Genomic DNA, 15,666 nt, shown 5'->3' on the forward strand with positions numbered 1-15,666 from the left:
AAAACAATCTAAAACATCAAGATCTCATCATTGTCTGACTCAGTAGAGTTTCCCATTGAATAACTTATCCCTTTATTCATCATATTCTTTCCTGTGTCTTTACCGACTTCTTTATAATCTTCATATCATATTTCTTAAGATATGGCAACATCATACTGAATTAGAAAATCAATTTCTTGACATCAATGACAAAATAATAATATCAAGACAGTAAAACATCTTTAATCAGTTATGTCCATAATCATCAACAACCTTCTCAATATCCTTGTTATATTGCCAACAAATCTCATCATCAATCCTCTATCCATTATCATTCTTAATCCCCACCATTCATCATAATCATCATCTTAATTGAATCCTCTTGTCACCCTAATACCATTCTAACCAAATTTTAATCCAATACATCTACCCATTTATCCAAAAACAATCACCCATTAGCCATTCACATATCTCAATCAAGCCTCCAATTCCCAATCCTTAATTAAAAAGTCATCCTTCATCTTCCAAACCTCTTCCATTTTCCAAATAAAAATTAAAATCTCTTAACAAACCTCTCCATTATCACATTCTTCTAACCTAAACCCCATCTAAAATCATCTCAAAAATCCACCTTCCAAATATCAACCATTTCCAATTCCAATCCTCATCCAATGCCTCATCTAATCCAAATCTAAAACCCAAATTCAAACATCATGGGTTGGTTTGAAAAAAAGGTTATGGAAGCTTAAGGATATATGTCAAACACCACTCCTCAAACCATACCTCCAATCCAACCAACCTATCAATCATGCCCATCCAACTTATACATGCATCAAATTTATCCAACTTCCACCTATCCATGTCTCCCACTCTAACCCACTTACCAAGTTAATCTCATAACCTCACATCCATATACCATATCTCCATTTATTCCACCTCAACAAATTATATCTAATCTAAATTCATCTCACATTCCTTATCCTTCCTTTACCTTTTACAAGGGAAATCCAACTTATTCCTTATCCATAACTCCATATCATCCCTCACACCCAATATATATACCTCCATCTTCTCCTCTATCCACATCCCAATATCCATATTTGTATAACCCCTCCATCACCTCCACCCATAATACAAGTCCCTTATACTATAATTTTCCAAAGCATAATCCTTATCTTCCATCTAATCTCAATCCTCCATTTAATCCAAATCCCCTTCATAATCTTAATCCTCCATTTAACCCCCAATCCACTATCCCAATCTTCCATCTAATCCTAAACATCCACATAACCATAATCCTCCAAAATCCATAGTATCCCCATTCTTCAAGACCATGCTCCAAAAAATGGCCTAAGAATTACGAGCAAAGGAGACAAAATCTTCACCTCCAAAAAAAGTTGTCTGATCTCCCCAAGTCATGCATCCACCTTCATCCCCTCCAAACCAAGAAAAACCTCAATCCCCTCACCTTCATGATTGTCCCATCCCTCCATTTACCCAAGTTGAAGAATCCATATCATCCTCCATCACATAATCCACACAACCTCAAACATGCCAAGACCTTATTTCAAAGCATGCTAGCATAGAGTCCTCTCCACCTCAAGATCAAAGAATCCCTCCATCTCATGATACCTCTCCATCTCAAAATCCAAGTTTACCCTCCACTCCATCCAATGATACCTTTCCATCTCAATATCCAATTATTTCTTATAATTCCCCTCATGATCCCCTCCCTAATCAAGCTCAAGACATCCCCCCTATAAAACCAAATAATCTCATCCCAAGTAAAGATCAAGTATTCCTTTATCTGCATGTCATGATCCCAATCCATCTCAAAAACCTATTATTCCTCTTAATCCCCCACATGATCCCAATCCATCTCAAAATCCTAATATTCCTCCTAATACCCGACTTGATCCCAATACTCCACAAGATCCTGTCACACCTATCCAAGCTATCCATGAATCACACCTATCAACTTATCTCTTCCACCTTTATCAATTATGGTTTCCTCCAAGAACTTGTTACAAGCTAGGGTTGTCGTTGCACCAAAAGATCAACTTTTCAATGCCTGATACAACCACTAGACTTATAGAATCTATGGGAGATTGTTAAACCACGTCATGAATCCCCACGAGGGACACTAGCCCACTGCCAACAATCCCCCTCCTAGCATCACTCGTCGTGGCCTACATGATTCGAACCTGTGACCAAGCTCTGATACCACTTGTTACAAGCTAGGATTCTCATTGCACCAAAAGATCGACCTTTCAATGCCCGATACAACCACTCGACTTATAGAATCCACAAGAGGTTGTTAAACCATGTCGCGAATCCCCACGAGGGATGCTGGCCCACTGCCAACATAACTTACAATCCCTTCCACCTCGCATCCCCCTCAAAATGGACTTGCATCTTATTTCCAAAATAATAAGTATCCTATTGAAAAAAGAATTTGTCAAAAAATGAATTATCGAGGCAAAGGGTTAGGCCTCCATGAACAAGGCATATTGGAAACCCTCCAAATAAAAAAAATCCAAGTCCATATGGCCTTAGCTACCAATCTCATGCTCAAGATGTTGGTACTCCCATCTGTTCCAAATCTAAAATCCCTCCATCTAAATCCAAATGTTCCCATCCCCCATCTTCCAAATCCCTTTTGGGTCCTTATGTCCCAAAGTCCATTCCTTCCTCAACCACCTCCATTTTGGCTCCTTATGTTCCAAAATTAAATCCTTCATCCCTTTCATCCATCGTAGGTCCTTATATACCTCTACCACCACAACCACCAAATTTATCTTAAATTCCATCCCTCCATCAATTCATGTGATTCTTAAGAATGATCAAAGGCACACATCCTTGAATTCCTTCCAACAATCTCCCTCCATCCTCCCATCCATAAAATCTCCATGTCATCCATCCTCATGCACCCATACCATTTCTATTGGAAGCAATTTGGATGCCAAATCCAAAATGTGTAAAGCCAAAAATCCACAAAAATACAAGGATCAACATGTGCCATAAAAAAGACATGCTCAAGAAAAGAAAAATATGATCCAAAAGAAAGAAAATTCTAAAAGGCCACAAACGCCCAAAAAGAAAAAATAAAAAACCATGTGGATTACCAAACTACTCATAGAATCAATGCATCTCAAAGTAAAATCCAAATTGGCACCCAAACTTGCTAAACCAAAATCTTCCTACACTCATAAGTCCTCCAATCCACCATCTAAAAATATCTCATCCTCCAACTCCATTTTGGGTCCTTATGTCCCAAAATCCACTATCTGAAGTCCATCATCACCTTCATCTATTTTGGCTATCTCCTATTTAATTAAAAACCCCCTCCTCCACAACTCCACCACCCTTCAAGGTGTGTGCCAATGTTGATCTTCCCAACATCCCATCCATTTATCCACAAGTCTTCTAAAATCCAATCCATTATTCAATATCCATTATCCATAACCCCATTACTTTAGTAAAAAAAAAATCATAAATGCTTATCCCCTATATATTACATGTAATCCATCTCCCCATACATTTCTACCATCATCTATGAGCATACCTTCAACTATCATGGTTCATTAGAGCGCATATTTAAGGAATGCCATCCATGAAACCAGACGCTTGAGTCATCTTGCCATCCCCTATCTCATATCCACTATCTTCCAAATACACTTGTATACATCCACTTATCCTCATCATTATCCATCCAAACTACTCCAAAAAATTAAAACAAAAAGAAGAAAACGAAAAAGAAAAAAAAAGTAAAGAGAAAAAATCCATCCAATGGAGAAAACCACTTCTCATGGTGCCTTGGGTAAGTACCATGTGATGAAAAATTCATAAATAAGCATCATATGTAAATCCCCCATCCTATTGCAATAAAATATTGGGGGCAAGTGTTGGCAATATAGCATTATAACAGACAATGAAAGATTGTTGGCATTTCAATAAGGATATTGAGAAGGTTGTTGATGATTATGGATATAACTAATTAAGGATGTTTAATGTCTTGATATTATTATTTTGTCATTGATGTCAAGAAATTGATTTTCTAATTTAGTATGATGTTGCCATATCTTGAGAAGTATGATTTGAAGAATATAAAGATGTCGGTAAAAGACACAGGAAAGATTATGATGAATAAGAGGATGAATAAGGTATTCAATGGGAAACTATTACCAAGTCAGACAATGATGAGATCATGATGTTTAGATTGTTTTAACATCATACATATGTTGTAAATTGAAAGGTTAATACTATACTATGTTACCAAGCAAAGAACCTAGTCGGTAAACCCTGAGGTTATTGCTATCGGTTAATGAAGGCAGAATGACTACCGAGTGAATTTTAGTATTTACCGAGTTGTAACCGAGCTACAATAGAATGCATTAAATGGTTATATACGATATTTAATGAAGGAAGATGAAGAGCTGGAACTGATTAAATGATTGGTATGTCGTGCATGAAGTTTGTTAATGAATCTAAGGCAATGGAAAGTTGGCATGAAGATCTACAACACAGATTCAACCGCAATACCCTGGCACAAGTTCCAAGAAATATATGCAAGTTCTTAGGTGGGGTAAAACATTTTCAGATCAAAAGATGCATTGAACCTGGACAAGATTGAAGATCTAATGGCTATGATTGATCATGGCAAATGTGATTAAGGAGATTAAGTGATTAGCTAATTGTTTATAAATAGGGAACTGTTGATAAACAATGGATGCGGGCAAGTGTATACACAGGGATGCTACATAGTGATTATCAAGCACAGAAGCTTGAAGACCTATTTGAATAACAAAGTATAGGAGCCCAGCAGATGGACAAGATTAGTTCTATGTCTAGATTGTATTGAACAAATAAGAATCTGCTTTAGCATTTTAGATGTGAAGTTGTAGATAGATTTTTATTACTGTTATTTTGTGAAAGTGACAGAAAATCTCTTAATCGAGTGGACTTAACATTCTTATTTGTAAAACCCTCTAGCAAGGTGACATTTTGATTGAGTGTTTGAAATCCTTTAACAAGGTCACTTCTAACAAGGTGAAGATCCTAACAGATCTGAGAGACATCCCTTAACCGGGTCACATCTAGCAATGTGTTTGTAATCTTTAACAGGATTTGCTTTTAACCGAGCATACTCTAGAAGAGTATATTTCTTAGTGGGTCCAAAATCCCATAGTGGTTTTTCCGTATTTGGGTTTCCATGTTAAATCTAGTGTTATGAGGTTTATGATATTTATATGCTTTTGAGTTTGCATGTTTAACAGTTTTGGTTATATTATTGAAGTATATGTTACCGAGGTTGAATCTGATGTTTTTATAGAAGATTAAGTTTGTATGATTCACCCACCCCCCCTCTCATCTTGTTGGCTATTGGATCTGTACTTACATTTAGTATCAGAACTATCAATTGGTTTCAAAGTTTTGGACTCTAGAAGAAAAGTTTAAAGGCACTTGAGTTAAAGATCCAAAGATGTATAAGAGGGATGCACCGAAGCTGAACAAGTCAAGTTTCTCTACATGGCAGAAAAGGATGAAGCTGCATCTATCAGGAGTTGGAGAATATGTTGTATACTATCTGGAGAATGATTTTGTTACACCAAGCACCTATCCATTGACTATGGAAGAGATAAAGGCAAAGCAAGAACATATTCAAGCAATGCTTGAAGTAACATCTGCATTGACTGACTCGGAGTTTAACGATCTAGAAGGCTGCAATGATGCAAAGGCTATGTGGGATAAGATCATATCAGTATATGGAGGAGATGAACATGTTCAAAGAGCAAAAGTAGATAGTCTAAGAGGACAACTTGAATCTATGAGGATGAATGAAGGTGAGAACATAACCCAGTATAGTACAAGACTAAAGGAGATTGTAAATCAAATCAAAGGACCAGGAGAAACTATTGAAGAAAAGGATGTGACAAGTAAGTTGTTAAGAACCCTTCTACTTGCCTATGCAATCCGAGTCTCTACAATCAATGAATTGAGGTCTGTACCTAATATGCCAGTTTCCTTGGATGCTACTATTGGTAAGATACATGCATTTGAGTTAAGTAATTTTGATAACAGTGGGTCATCGGTAAATAAATTTGAATCTGCATTTAGTTCTTTTCATCTGAATGAATCTAATGATTACAATGAAAGAAAGTATAAGTACTCTAAAGGAGATCATAGTGGAGCAAGTGAAAGATTTTAGAAGAACATGGAGGAGGTACACAAACTGTATGAAGAAATCAGAAAGAAAGAAGAGTTTGAAGCACTATTGGCCAAAAGGTTACCAAGAGGCAAAGGTAAGTATAGGGGAAAACTACCCTTGAAATGTTTCAATTGTGATAAGATTGGACATATGGCTTCTAACTGTCCTGACAAAGATTCTACTGAAAGGAGAGATTACCGAGATGATAGACAGAAAGATAATCATTACAGAGGACATCGAGATTTCAGAAGAAGAGTTAGAAAGACATGCTTAATAGCTAATGAGGAATCCGATGATGATAAATCAGATGATACTGATACAGAGGAAGTAGTTTATGTGGCTATCAAAGATGGATTAGATGAAGAAAGGTATGAAGAAAAAGCCCTAATATCTCACATAAACACTAATGATTCTTGGATCATAGATAGTGGATTCTCACATCATATGACAGGAGATAAACACAAGTTTGTTATATTAGAAGATTATGATGGAGGCTATGTTAGATTTGGTAATGATGCACCATGTCCGGTGAAAGGTAAAGGATCTATAACACTTCTTGACAATGCAAGATGCAATGATGTTTATTGGGTTGAAGGTTTGAAATATAATTTGTTAAGTGTAGTATAGCTAAACAACACAGGTTACCGAATAGAATTTTAGAAAGGAATTGTCAAAGTTCATGACAAAAATGGAAAATTAGCTACTACCGGGACACAAACAAAAGGTAACACATTTCACCTTGACTCAACTCATAACAAGTGTTTGTATGCAAAGATAGATGATACCTAGTTATGGCATAAAAGGTTTTGTCATGTAAATTTTGATAATCTGATCAAAATAAGTAAGAAGCACCGAGTAAGAGGTCTACCGAGTCTTGAAAAACCTGAGAATGCTATGTGCTGAGGATGCCAAATGGGTAAGATGACAAGATCAAGCTTTACAAGTAAGTCTTACACTTCTAAGGGAATTTTAGATCTAGTGCACACTGATCTTTATGGTCCAATGAAAGTTCCAAGTTATTATGGTGATAAATATTTCATATTATTTGTGGATGACTATTCAAGGATGATGTCAGTAATGTTTTTAAAAGATAAATCAGAAGCTTTTCAAATGTTTAAATGGTATAAGGCAAGAGTTTAAAATGAAATAGGAAGACAACTAAAATGTCTTAGATCAGATAGAGGAGGAGAGTTCACATCTGATGAATTCAACTTATTTTGCAATGATCATGGTATTAAAAGATAGACTCTGCACTGAGAACTCCACAGCAGAATGGAATAGTTGAGAGAAGAAACAAAGCTGTTGTGGATTGTGCTAGAACACTGATGATTGAAAAGAAGGTGCCACAAACATTTTGGAGAGAAGCAATAAGCACAGCAGTTTACACCCTGAACTGAGTACAATTGAAGAAAGGTACTTTGAAGACACCATATGAAATCCGGTATGATAAGTAACCTAATGTATGTTATTTTAAATCTTTGGAAGTAGATGGTATGTTTACAAAGATGATAGAAATGGCAAGTTTGATCAGAAAAGTGAAGAAGGAACATTTCTAGGTTATTCTTCTAGAAGCAAAGTATTTAAATGTCTGATCAAATCATCTAACAAAATAGTAGAAAGTGCAAATGTGAAAATTGATGAATTTGTAGAAAGAAAGGATGAAGGAAATTCCAAGGAACCAGAAGACTATGATGAATTTGTCTATGTTCAACCAAGAAGACTATTCAAGAAAATGAAGAGAATATCCAGTTACCGAGTGATGAAGAAGACCATACAGAGCCTACCGATCTTGTATTAGCCAAATATGTCAGAAGACATCATGCACCAAGTCAGATTATAGGAGATAAGGATGATCTAGTGATGACAAGGAACAAACTGAGACATAACACATGTTTGATATCTGAATTTGAACTGAGAATAGTGAAAGAGGCATTTAACAGTGAAGATTGGATAAATGCTATGACAGAAGAGATTGATCAAATCAAGAAGAATGACACATGGACACTAATCCCAAGACCAAATGACAAAAATGTAATCGGTACAAAGTGGATTTTCAGAAACAAGCTAAATGAAAAAGGAGAGGTCATTCGAAACAAAGCAAGACTAGTTTGCAAAGGTTATGCTCAAGAAGAAGGAATTGATTATGGTGAAACCTTTGCACTTGTTGCTAGACTTGAAGGAGTAAGAACATTGTTGGCATATGTTGATTTCAAAAATTTCAAGGTATATCAAATGGATGTCAAATCTGCATTTCTGAATGGAATATTAGAAGAAGAGGTTTTTATTGAACAACTTGAAGGAGTTGTTGAAGACAATAATAAAGATCAAGTATGTAAATTCAACAAAACTTTATATGGTTTGAAAGAAGCACGTAGAGTATGGTATGAAAGATTGCACTCTTATTTGATTAAGATTGGTTTTATAAGGAAAAGTGAGAACAACAATATGTATATGAAGAATGATGAAAATGGAACACTGATCTCAGCCATAATTGTTGATGATATTATATTTTGTGGAAATAACTCTTTATGCAAGAACTTTGGAAATGAGATGAGCAAAGAATTTGAGATGTCATTAATCGATGAGATAAAGTATTTTATAGGTTTACAGATACTGCAAATGAAAAATGAGATTTTCATTACTCAATCCAAGTACATAAAGGAAATCTTGAAGAAATTTGGAATGGAGGATTCAAAACCAGTAAGTACTCCTATGACTACCAACTATAAATTATCAAAGAATGATGAATCTGCATCTATTGATGAGACACTTTACCGATCCATGATTGGAAAGCTACAATATGTTGTTCATAGTAGACCAAACATAGCACATGCAGTAGGTATAGTTGCAAGATTCTCTGCAGATCCTAAGGAAACACACATGACAACAATCAAAAGAATTTTTAGATACTTGAAAGGCACTGAGGATTATGGCTTAGTATATCAGAAAGGAAATGATTTTGATTTAAAAGTTTATACTGATGCTGATTGGGCAGGCAACATTGATGACGGAAAAAGCACAAGTGGAGGAGCTTTTTTTTTAGGAGAAAGACTAGTGAGTTGGCTTAGCAAGAAACAAGGATGTGTTTCACAGTCAACAGAAGAAGCTGAATACGTTGTTGCAGCATTGAATTGTACCAACATTGCATGGATCAAACAACCGTTGGAAGGTATAAATGAGAAAGTTACTGAGCCAGTGAAAATATTCTATGACAATACTAGTGCCATTAATATTTCAAAGAATCCTGTTATGCACTCTAAGATAAAGCACATCTCTATCAAATATCATTATCTTAGAGAAGAACCTCAAGAGAAGAAAGTAGTGTTGGAGTATGTTAGCACAAAGGAACAAATAGTAGATGTCTTCACCAAGCCACTACCAAGGGATACTTTTGAATATCTTAGAAGTAAGTTAGGGGTCCTACCCCTATCTTCTACTCATTGACTGAGTTCGGTGAAAGCATCAATCTGATGACTCTATCAAATACCTTTTAGGAGTTGATGCTGCATTACACACTTTAGGATGTTTTCTAAAGGTGTACATGAAATATTATAGGAAACATTACATGGAACAAGAATTAAAGACAAAATGCTTTGACCGAGACTGAATTGACACATTACAGCAGGAAATCACTTCATATAGGAAGAAATTATGTTTTAGTCCTTTAATTTTTGGCATTGTTGTCAAAGGGGGAGAAGACAAATTTAAGGGGGAGAAGACAAATTTAAGGGGAAGAAAACTGAGAAGACTATAGATTGGAAAGAAGACTAAAGAAAAGAGGAGAAGTCTAATGTATGGGGGAGAGCATTTCAGCATTTTAGAATCATAGCAATCCAAATCTTTTAAGGTCAAATCAATTGGTTTTGCCATCAATGCCAAAGGCAGAGATTGTTGGCAATATAGCATTATAACAGACAATGAAAGATTTTTGGCATTTCAATAAGGATATTGAGAATGTTGTTGATGATTATGGATATAACTGATTAAGGATGTTTACTGTCTTGATATTATTATTTTGTCATTGATGTCAAGAAATTGATTTTCTAATTCAATATGATGTTGTCATATCTTGAGAAATATGATTTGAAGAATATAAAGATGTCGGTAAAAGACACGGGAAAGATTATGATGAATAAGAGGATGAATAAGGTATTCAATGGGCAACTATTATCGAGTCAGACAATGATGAGATCATGATGTTTAGATTGTTTTAACATCATACGTATGTTGTAAATTGAAAGGTTAATACTATACTATGTTACCAAGCAAAGAACCTAGTCAGTAAACCCTAAGGTTATTGCTATTAGTTAATGAAGGCAGAATGACTATCGAGTGAATTTTAGTATTTACCGAGTTGTAACCGAGCTACAACAGAATGCATTAAATGGTTATATATGATATTTAATGAAGGAAGCTGATGAGCTAGAACTGATTAAATGATTGGTATGTTGTGCATGAAGTTTTTTAATGAATCTAAGGCAATGGAAAGTTGGCATGAAGATCTCCAGCATAGATTGAACCGCAATACCCTGGCACAAATTCCAAGAAATATATGCAAGTTCCTAGGTAGGGTAAAACATTTTCAAATCAAAAGATGCATTGAACCTGGACAAGATTGAAGATCTGATGGCTATGATTGATCATGGCAAATGTGATCAAGGAGATTAAGCGGTTAGCTAATTGTTTATAAATAGGGAACTATTGATAAACAATGGATGCGGGCAAGTGTATACACAGGGATGCTACATAGTGATTATCGAGCACAGAAGCTTGAAGACCTGTTTGAATAATAGAGTATAGGAGCCCAGCAGATGGACAAGATTAGTTCTATGTCTAGATTGTATTGAACAAATAAGAATCTGCTTTAGCATTTTAGATGTGAAGTTGCAGATAGATTTTTATTACTGTTATTTTGTGAAAGTGACAGAAAATCTCTTAACCGAGTGGACTTAACAGTCTTCTTTGTAAAACCCTCTAGCAAGGTGACATTTTGATTGAGTGTTTGAAATCCTTTAACAAGGTCACTTATAACAAGGTGAAGATCCTAACAGATCTGAGAGACATCCCTTAACCGGGTCACATCTAGCAATGTGTTTGTAATCTTTAACAGGATTTGCTTTTAACCGAGCATACTCTAGAAGAGTATATTTCTTAGTGGGTCCAAAATCCCACAGTGGTTTTTCCGTATTTGGGTTTCCACATTAAATATGGTGTTATGAGGTTTATGATGTTTATATGCTTTTGAGTTTGCATGTTTAACAGTTTTGGTTATATTATTGAAGTATATGTTACTGAGGTTGAATCTGATGTTTTTATAGAAGATTAAGTTTGTATGATTCACCCCCCCCTCTCATCTTGTTGGCTATTGGATCTGTACTTACATTTAGTATCAGAACTATCAGCAAGATCCATACATTCTACCTTACCATCCACATCTTCCATATCTCTCATCCTCCATATCAATCATCCTATCTAATTCCATTCTCATTCCCTATGTTTGATCTTAACTATCCAATTCATTTATCCTCCATCCACTATCCATAATCCTATCTTAGAAGTCCATCATCTTTTCCCATATTTGATCTTCACTATCATATCCATATCCTCCATTTCATATCCCTCATCCTATACAAATGCATCCTTCATTCCTACCTTTTATCTTGATCAAGCTAGTGGAAAAAATAATGTATATGCATACTTTAGAAAATGCAAGCCTTAATTCCTCCACCATCCATTTCCTTACACATTATCCTTACATCTCATACATGTTTACCCACCATCCTTCCATTATTAATTCCATTACCTCTAATATGGGGAATTGCACTCCTTTGCAACATATTTATTGGACATCTATTCTCCTAACCTCCATCCTTTAGTCCTTCATATCCTATCACTATCGATCCACTCACTCCCTTTATCTCCAATATAAGAAATACGTCCATCCATACATTATTTTACCAAGCCTTTGTTCTCCCTTGTCATTAGCTCACAATCCAACATGCAATACTATCTTATCCAATCCATTTTTCATCCTCCAATCCTATCCAATCCATTTATCTACCCCCTATTCTTTAACCAAGCCTTGGTTCTCCGTTGTCATTGGTTCCCATTCATTCCTCTATCCTAACCATAATTTCCATCATTCAATCCCATCCTATCCAATCCATTAATCATCCTCCCATATCATCCCATCTATGTCTACACACATAGAATTAATTAAATTAATATTTAATTAAATTAATATGTCTACACACATAGAATTAATTAAATTAATATTTAATTAATTATCCCATGTTGCATAATTCATAATTAATTAAGTTAATCACATTAGCCCTTTTCTATGCCTAGATTAATTATTCCCTTCCATACATATTATTAATTACTAATTAATTATATTTATCTCATTTCCTCCAAAGTTTGATTTATTTCAATAAATCAAACTCAACCTTAAGGTATATTACAATCCTCCTCCTAAATCCAATTAGTTAAATTAATCTACAATTAATTAAACTAATATAGTGATTCCTACAAAGCCACCTCTTAATCCCCCTCATTAAGCTAATTAACCCAAAGCCTAATTTCTGATAGTATTTATTCAATTTTTAAAAACAACACACCTACCCAAGTCCACATGTGACTCCCCTCATAAATGACTTGAATGCACAAGTCATTTCAACTCTCCACATCACCTTTGACCAAGGGGTGCTCACACATGTGTGAGGATGCTCTTCCCCATGGAGCTGCCCTACACCTTTCCCTTTTAGTCTGCATGTCATAACCCCCCTTTCCATAGCCCTTACACTTTGCTAAAAGTGTTTCCATGTGTCAGCCTCATGGACTTCCCAAGGTTTTCTCACACATGTGTGAGCACAACTTTCCCTCTTCACCATGAAAAGTGTTCTTCCCAAGATGTGTGAGCACACCTTTCCCTCTTCCCCATGCCAAGTGTTCTTCCCAAGGATTGACACTTGGTCCACATTTCAAAAGGCTATGTGCCTTGTCCACTTCATCTCCTCTCCTTTAATCTGAGCCCTTCACCATCCTTTTAAACTTGACCATATGTTTCAAATCCTCAAAGTCTATAAATTAGAGCCTTAATTCATCATAAATCATCCACTTTCCATTGCATTATTATAATTCCCTTTTGATTCCAAACCCACTTTTCATCCACTTCATCATATCTTTATGCTTGGCATTTATCCATTATCCATTACATCGTTATAATGTCTTCATTTTGAGAACATGGTCATAGCACCCTTATCATGTCAAAATCAACATCCACTCATCCAAAGTATTGTTGTGCTAATGTGAGAGAATTCCACAATTAACTCCATCAATCTCCCACTCTTTATTCGTCAATATTGGAGCAACGAGGTTAGTGAAGAAAAGGAGGACAAAGAAGATCAAGCTATTGGTATTTTGGTATGGTTTTGTCATTGATGTCAACACCTACTAAACACTTATCAACTCTGGCACTTTGGAGAATTAGCAACATTCACCGGCAAGCGACTTATGCACAGTCACTGGTATCTGGTACACTGGCAGGATATAATGTTCACCGGCACTTGGAATACCATGGAAAACACCTAGTTATGTCAAAGACATCGTATAGACACTTTGTCTTGGAGTTTTGGTCATTGGCATATTTTGTATTTGCATATTTGTTGTTATCGGCAAATAGGTCCAAGATATACACCTGCAGGTTTATCTTTTTCAGATCAGCACAACACGTTATGGAGATGTCTCATTATTGTTGTAAATGCATCAAGACGACATGTTGAATCAGTTATTGTATTGAACATTGTTTTGTTTGTAAATTGATTTTATTGTAATATCCTTTAGAGCTGACATACTAAAATTGGTCTTAGGTTATGATAAAAATGTAAGATATTATTTGTAAGATCAGATGTGGAATGCGAAAAAAAATTGTGTGAAGGTATATGTGAGAATAAGCAAAGCTATACACACAGACATCATTTGAAGGTTGAAGGAAGTTTTTTGTGAAGACAATCAAAACTACACCGGTACTGAATCCAGCATAGAAAGATGCTAATTTGAGCAGTACATCCTTATTGGATTTAACCATCCAATTGTAGTCAGTGTGACTCCTAATTGTGTTTGAGCAGTGAGCTCTAGGCATTTGGCCTTTCTGCATGTGTAGACCCCATTTGTATACACATACTATCTGCAGTAGTATCATCTGATTGTGGGTAAGGATTCCCACCATGGTTTTTTCCCTTATAGGGTTTCCACATACAAATATTGGTGTTATGTGTTGTGGATGACTTTGTCTTTTTATTTCATGCATTAATCTTTACTGGTATTACAATTAATGGATAAAACTATCTACCGACATTAAAGACTAGTTTACCAGTATTAAGCATTAAGCTGGTAAAGTGGTTTTTGGTTTGAATTTTTTAGACAACTGATTCACCCCCCCTCTCAGTTGTCTCTGGGACCTAACAATTGGTATCAGAGCTTAGTCCTCTTTTTGCAAAACTTTAACAGCTTGAGGAGATCAAATGTCTACTAACTATTTCAGGAAGGACAGTCCCAAACTTGATGGAACTAGCTATGGCATATGGAAGATAAGAATGGAGACACATCTGAATTGCATTGCGAAGGACATCTGGGATGTTACAAAGAATGGCTATACAACTCCTACAACCAGTCAGCCTAATCCACCAAACTTGGCTAAAGATGAAGAAAATGATTGCAAAGCAAGAGAAGCACTTTTGAGCGCATTAACAGATCAGCAAATCATGGGATTATCAAATAGATCAACTGCTAAAGCTATTTGGGATCATTTGGAAACACTAAATGAAGGATATTCCACAGTCAAAATTGCAAAACTTGAAAGCTTCCAGGTTAGGTATGAAAATCTGAAAATGGAAGAAGATGAAAGGATTTTTGCTTTTATGAAAAGAGTTAATAAAATTGTTTTGGGTATTAAATGTTGTGGAGGAACCTTAAGTGAAGATGAAATTGTTTCAAAAGTTTTAAGAGGATTGCCACCGGCATATAAAATGAAGGTTACTATTATAAATGAGTTAAGAACAATGCCTAATACATCAGTAACTAGGGATACATTGATTGGAAAACTTTTAGCTTTTGAAATTGAGGAATTTGGTCCTGTTGCTACTATAAAGACAGATTTATCTTTTAAGGAATCAACATCATCTACACCATCATTTGACAAGTCTGATTGGAAAGCCTTTTATGCAAGAGAACTTGAGGAAAGTAGGAGAGAAAATGAAGAACTTGAAGCACTATTTGCAAGAAAAATGCCTAAAGGTCCAGTTGGAAGTAAGTATGAAGGTAAAGCACCCTTCAAATGCTTTAACTATAATAAGATTGGTCATATGGCTTCTAGATTCCCTGATAGACATGCTAGACTAAGAGAAGAAGCTAGGAGAACTTACAAACCTAACCCTAAATATCAGAGATACAGATTTAAGAAGAATAAAGATAAATCTTGT

The sequence above is a fragment of the Cryptomeria japonica genome, chromosome 5, assembly GCF_030272615.1.
Source record: "Cryptomeria japonica chromosome 5, Sugi_1.0, whole genome shotgun sequence".
Taxonomy (NCBI): Eukaryota; Viridiplantae; Streptophyta; class Pinopsida; order Cupressales; family Cupressaceae; genus Cryptomeria; species Cryptomeria japonica.